This window comes from Protopterus annectens, chromosome 5.part0, assembly GCF_019279795.1.
Source record: "Protopterus annectens isolate FY-2018-M chromosome 5.part0, PAN1.0, whole genome shotgun sequence".
NCBI lineage: Eukaryota > Metazoa > Chordata > Ceratodontiformes > Protopteridae > Protopterus > Protopterus annectens.
In genome coordinates this window covers 1,241,692,942-1,241,699,874 of record NC_056735.1, presented here as the reverse complement: position 1 = coordinate 1,241,699,874, position 6,933 = coordinate 1,241,692,942, and the positions used below count along the sequence as shown (strand labels likewise).

Here is a 6,933-nt window from a genome sequence, read left to right as displayed (position 1 = left end):
ATATATATACATACATATACACATACACACACACATACATTATATATATATATATATAAAAAGTTATGTACTTACCACAACATTCCATCTGTGTTGTCTATTTTCTTTCTTCCTCAATGTATGGAATCAGATTAGATGCTTTGATCAGACTCGGATGTTATTCAAGCTTGTGGCCACCAAACTCTTGAGCTCTTTCCCTACCCATATTGCACCACCCTAAACATCCCTCACATCTTATTTGCAGCTTGACATGAAGACCATAAAGAATTGTCATAATTAGAGTTCAGCACATGGGATATGTGGTGCCCCAGGAATTTCACTTGCACGGTGCAGCACTTGTGTTACCGCACAGCATTATGTACTCTGGTTTGTTTCTTATCTCTGGTACCTTCTGTGTGAAGTCCGCATGCCCTCCCTGCATTAATGTTGGTTTTCTTTGGGTACTGCAGTTTCCTCCCACATTCCAAAGACATGCGTCTGGAGAGTTTCTCCCAAGGCCTCCACTGAAATGGGCTCTGTCCTAGTTGAACTTTCCCGGTAAACAAATGTTAAATAAATTCCTCCAAAATTCACTTGTGATAAATGGGGTTGGGAGTTGAAGAATGAAAATGGAGGGAGATGGTTGAAGAATGAAAATGGATAACGCAGATGGAACTCTAAGTACATAACTTCTTTAACCTGATGTCAAGTTCATTCTTTCGCAGTATTAGGGACAGAGTCCCCAACTACCTAAATTCCTTGATGGATTTTAATGAAGGATATTCCCGAGTATGGTTGAGGCAAAGATCTCTGTCTTGAGACAGGCTCCAATTTGTAATGAATGATGAAGGTATTAAGCTTTGACCAAGTAGTTGTCCCATGACTAGAGTCCATGCATAGTCTACACTGGACTATAGGGGAAGTGGTCGTAGGTGTAGTTGAAAGAGCCTGTATTGGCTTGTTAAGTGGAAATTCAATTTAGTGGAGACTAACAAAATATAATCTGTCAACTGCTTGATTATAGTTATGCTTGTGACCAATTTTCCCATTTTGTGAAGAGTCAAGAAAGCCAAAATATGATCAGTCTTAAGTTCTTAGATCTGTGCAGGCAGCGACACCATTATCTATAAACATGTAGTAAGGACAGAATATACTCTCCTTTATTTGGAAAGTATGGGAAAAATAATGGCAGGTTAATGCTAGATTCTGACAATGACCTCAGTAGGGACAGAGCATTAGTATGTGAAGTGTCCCTGTCCATGTGGAAAAAGAAGATGGGGACGTAGAATATGATGCTTGAGGTTCTGACATTATCCAACGGAAACAAGTGCAACTAAAAGGATAGAGATCCAGGTAAAGAATTTTAGATTACATTTGGCTGTAGTTTGAAAAGACTACATTCAAATTTCACCATACCAACTGTATATCCCATGGTGGTATGAGATCTTTGTAAGGTCTAAATAGAAGAAAAACATTAAAAATGCTATGCACAGTTTAGATGAAGTAAGAGAAGAATTCTGAAAATCTATATAGAAAATTCAAGAAAGGTTGTCAGTAGAAGTTAAACATTCAATGAACTAGCACCCTCTTAAAATAAACTGGCTAGAAATTCAAGGAAAGGATGTGCCGGAGCTGTGAAAGGTTCTACCGGATACTGCTCTACTCAAAGAAAAAATCTTCTCTGTAAATTTCTGTAGCGATTCCTCACATACAGTTATGGGAAGGTAGCAGAATGGAACAGGCAGGCAAAAAACAAAGCATAGGTCGCCTGGCTATCAATATGAGAAAAAACACAAAGTCTACTTTAGGTTAGAGATGTACAGATGAATCATGCTTGTCAGGTGAGACAGATGTTCTGCACAGAGATCTAAAATTGAAGGAGTACAGAAAAAAAAAGTCAAAGGAAGGGGAACCATCTTAGTAGGAGGTCAGCAAGATACAGTGAGGATGGCTTGTTCAACATGGCTGCCTTCTGAAGTAATATTTATAAAGATGCATTGTGCAGGCTTACCACATTTTAAATTCGTCCACTTTGTTGTTGTTGCATATGTTTAGTTTGCATATTTAAATGGAAGAAACAGTTTATGCAATTTCATTTCCTCCAGTCTGTACTCCTGGGCACAGAGTGAACATTTTTCCTTATAATTGTCCTAAAGGACCAATCACAATACCAGAAAAATGCCAGGCACCCGGCATTACTGCAGCACAGGTTAAAGCTGCATTGTCCAAATCCAAGAACACAGCTTCCATGGGAACCAATGATATCCTTGGCTGTGTTTGGCATGAACTACAAAGCGAAACAGCACCACATCTGTGTGCCCTGTTCAGTCACAGCCTTACCTCAGGCTTTGTCCATACTGAATGGCACACTGCTACAGTCATCCCCTCTCCATAAAGGGGTTGGAGTACAGACCCTGGGAATTATCGCCCCATTAGCCTTAAGTCTGATATGTAAAGCTATGGAGCGCATCATCATGGACCCGATTAACAAAGACCTATGAAATCTCCAAACTCTGGACACTATGCAGTTTGGCTTTGTGTGCCTGCTCAACCTGGTTGACTTCTCCAAGTCGGTCATCAGGGCTGTGGATGAAGGTAAAGCAGTGCATACAGCCTACCTTGATCTAGCCAAGGCCTTAGATACCATTCCTCACTCTGGAATTAATGATAAACTCACCAAACTAGGCATCAACCCCTGTATCACTTGGTGGGTTGCAAACTGGCTCTGAGATAGAACACAGTGTGAAAGTAGAAAACTCCAAAAACAGACAGCTGACCAGTCACGAGTAGAGTCCCACAGGCTTCGGTCCTGGGTCTTCTGTTTGGCATCTACTACTCAGAAGTCCAGACCAACACAAAGGGACTCTGGCTGACCAAGTTCACAGACAACTGCAAGCTGGGAGCCATTATTAACTCCCCCAAGTGATGAAGACATCCTACAGAAAGGCCTCACTGAGACCAATGAGTGGTGTCGAAACCATGGCCTTAAGCTTAATGCCAAAAATTGCATTGTCACCCCCTTTGGTAAAAACTCAGTTTCCACTAATTACCTCACCGATGGGAGCCCAATGAACACTGAAGGTGTTGTAAAAGAGTACTGGGGACGTAGGCTGACGGCAACCTCTCCTTCAACCACCACATTGCCCACTGTGGTCAGAAAGTCCTATGTGGCACATCTCATTACCAAGGGTTTTGCATCCAGGAGGAGAGAGCTAATCTTCACTCTACGCTTCCCTCATTAGGCCAATCATTGCATATAATGCCCCCCATTTGGCATATACCTCACAAAGAAATCGCAATCCCTCCACACCACACGCTCCAGAGACCTCAAGCTCATTACCACAATCTCCAGTACACCACAAAGACAGTGAACAATTAAAGTAGAAAATAAAATGCAATTAATGTAAAAGAGCGTTGAATTAAGCACAAACAGAGCTTTTCGTGGATAATAACTTCCTCAGATAAAAGCCTTATTCAAGAAACAGGGTTTAAATTCCCCTTTTCACTGTCACATGGTTACATACACTTGTTTAATAGGTTAACTAGCACGTAAATCACTAGTAAAACCCCTCCCCAACCAGGAATACACTAAACTACAAAATGTTGTATTAAAATTAAAAAATGTCTATATGATAATATATTTAAAGTATTGTTAAAACCATAAAGTCAAAATGAAACTAATTTTAAATATATATCGGTATTTTTTGATTTAGACGATGGAGAATACACTTAATTTAAAATTGTACTTTTAATTCTTGATCACTACCACCATTTTATTAATACAAGATGTACATAAAAACTTATTACTTTTTAATATATATATTTTTTTTACATCTTTAGGAACTTAGATTGTGGTGGGTTCGTCCGCTAGAAGACTTAGGTTATTTTTATTTTATTACTGTTCCATTTGAAGGTGATAATATTTCTTATGAGATTTTGAAAAACATAAGTCAATTAGGATGTTCTGTTTTTCATTTTATACTGTTCGTATTAGTACAACATTTTGTAGTTCAGTGTATTCCTGGTTGGGGAGGGGTTTTACCAGTGATTTACATTCTAGTTAACCTATTAAACAAATGTATGCAACCATGCGACAGTGAAAAGGGGAATTTAAACCCAGTTTCCTGAATAAGGCTTTTATCTGAGGAAGTTAAACTAAAAGCTCTGTTTGTGCTTAATTCAACGCGCGTTTACATTAAACGCATTTCGTTTTCTACTTGATTTGTTCACGGTCTTTGTGGTGTACTGGAGTGACTGCCCGAACTGCCTCTACGTTGTTCAGGTTAAGTGCTGTCACTACCACAATCAACAGAATATGCTGGAGGGACAGGTTCCTCACCCATAGACTGCCCATACTCTGGAACAGACTTCCCATACATGTCAAGCAGAGCACCTCGCTGTCCCTCTTCAAAAGGGATCTTGATGAGTGGATGGGTAACAAAGTTCACTCCAGTGGCTGTGCTTGATAGAGGCACTGGGAACCAATGTCGGGTGGCACGATGCCAGAGCACTTCTAAGGGCTAGGCTTGTAAAAGCTCCAGGGCCATTAGCCTAGTACACCTATGAATGACTAAAATAAATAACCACACCCATCACTTTGTTGCCGAGACTCAAGCCACGAGGAAGTAAGATGGACCTGCTCAAGCTGACAGCTACCACTTTGAACTTGCTCAGAAAATGGGCTACAATTAAAGTTGTTGGAAGAAAATCACCCATTGCCACACCTTCAGTATATGTAAGCGAACCTCCTTGGGAGACCAAAACACCCTGGACTATTACCCAGGAATTGTCCACTCCATCCAATCTGGGAAGCATCCATGGTCTCTGTGACCTTGGGCACAGAAAGAAGAAAGGACAGGCTAGCACAGTTGTTCTGAATGCAGCAATCCAGAAAGTACAGTTGTGTACACTTACCATAAATGTAGATGTTAGTGTCTTCACTGTAGGGTTCTTCCTGCCGGCAGGCAGCCCTCAAGTCGGCCAGAATCCCAAAGTCTGGGTCCGGCGTCGGCTGTTCAGTCATGCTCCCTGACGTCAGAGTGCCAGGAGTACAAAGCTGCCAGCTGACGCCAGGTTCTCCAGTTTTTCTTGCCCCAGATGTCAGGTGCCTATAAGTGAAAGCTAATAGTAAAACAAAAATGTAACAAACCCCATACCCTGTAGCAAATACACCTCAGAAGGGTGAAGTAGGAAACCACACTAATAAAAGTGTAAGAGGGGACAGGAGGGTGGGTAACCCAGACTGCAACAGTGAAGACACTAACATCTACATTTATGGTAAGTGTACACAACTGTACTATGTTCATTGCGTTTCACTGTTGCAGTCATCACTGTAAGGTTGAATCCCAAAGCTGAGATAAAGGGTGGTGGTTATAGAGTAGAAGGGGCGGCTAGAAGGCCCTGTAAGACTGCAGAAGCAAAGCCTGCCCTAGACTTAGAATAAAGAGGGAGGTTATAGTGCTTAGAGAAAGTATGCACTGAATAAGAAGTTATGTACTCACCATAACGTTCCATCTGAGTAGGTAGCTTCATTTGTCTGCAACCTGTGGGTCTTGGATCCGATATCAGATCCGAGCCGGCAACTTGTTTCAAGCTAATGGATCCTAGCTCCTCCCCTCACCCATAATCCCCTGCTAACCCTCCATGACCTCAGATCGAGTTTGCCCCTCAATATATACCCAAAACAGGTATCCAACTAAGATAGATCCGAAGAAGGCCAGGGGGAAGGAGGGGGGGATGGCTGCAGACAACTGAAACTACCTACTCAGATGGAACGTTATGGTGAGTACATAACTTCTTAATCTGAAGTAGGGAGTTAATTTTCAGCAACCTGTGGGACAGAGTCCCCAGCTACCTGAACCTTGGGTGGCCATCATGGAAGGATATTGCGAAGCACCGCAGAGCCAAAGGATGCTCTCCCTCTAGAAATCACGTCCAGTTTGTAGTGGTTAATAAAGGTATGAGATGAAGCCCAAGTGGCTGCCGAACAAATATCATCCAATGGGACTCTAGACTTGAAGGCCCCAGAAGTAGAGATGGAACGAGTGGAATGTGCGCGAACTCCTTCAGGTGCAGGTCTCCCAGAGGCTTGGTACGCTAATAGGATACATTGAGAAATCCAGCATGATAGAGATACTTTTGATATTGCTTTCCCCAAATTAAATTTGGCAAAGGAAATGAACAGCTGGTCGGATTGTCTATGACCAGCTGTTCTACGAGTATAAAAGCGTAGCTGCCTATGAACATCTGAATGCAGCTTGTACTCTCCTTTATTCTGATAGTTAGGGAAGAAAACCGGTAAATTTATGGATTGATTTATATTGGTTTCTGATGCTATTTTGGGAAGAAAAGAGGGATTGATCCTGAGGTACACACTGTCCAAGTGAAAGATCAAATAAGGAGGCTTCACAGAAAGAGCTTGAAGCTCTAAAACTTTTTGCAGAAGTGACGGCTACAAGGAATGCTGTTTTCCAGGACAAGAATTTGAGATCTACTGAAGCAGCGGGTTCAAAAGGTGGAGCAGTCAAGGCTTGAAGAACTAGTGAAAGATCCCACTGTGGTACGGCTTCTTTTATAGGGGGTCTAAGCAAGAAGGTGCCCTTGAGAAAGGTTTTACACAACTTGGCTGACATCAAAGGCCCTGTATCATATCCCACATGGTAATGTGAGATGGCTGCCAATTGCACTTTGACGGTTGAGCAACTAGCGCCTTCCTGAAAAAGTTCGGTTAGGAAGTCTAATATGGACAGAAGGGGAGCCGTAAAGGGATCTAGATCATGATGCTCCGCCCAGATGGAGAAACGTTTCCATTTACTGCGGTACACTTTCCTGGTGGAGGGCTTATGCGCTGCACAAGGATGGCTTTGACTGGTGAAGAGATACCAGGAGTCCTAACTAGGAGTGGAACTGGAGCAACCAAGCTGTCAGTTTCAGACTGTCCAGATTTGGGGTTGG

At 42.1% G+C, this 6,933-nt stretch overlaps 1 protein-coding gene across 1 annotated transcript in view; it reads right to left on the bottom strand.

Annotated features, from left to right (window-relative positions):
• The window catches only part of TBC1D8 (TBC1 domain family member 8), a gene marked incomplete in the record, with an annotated part of 2,215,010 nt that overhangs the window by 2,083,905 nt on the left and 124,172 nt on the right, over positions 1 to 6,933 (bottom strand).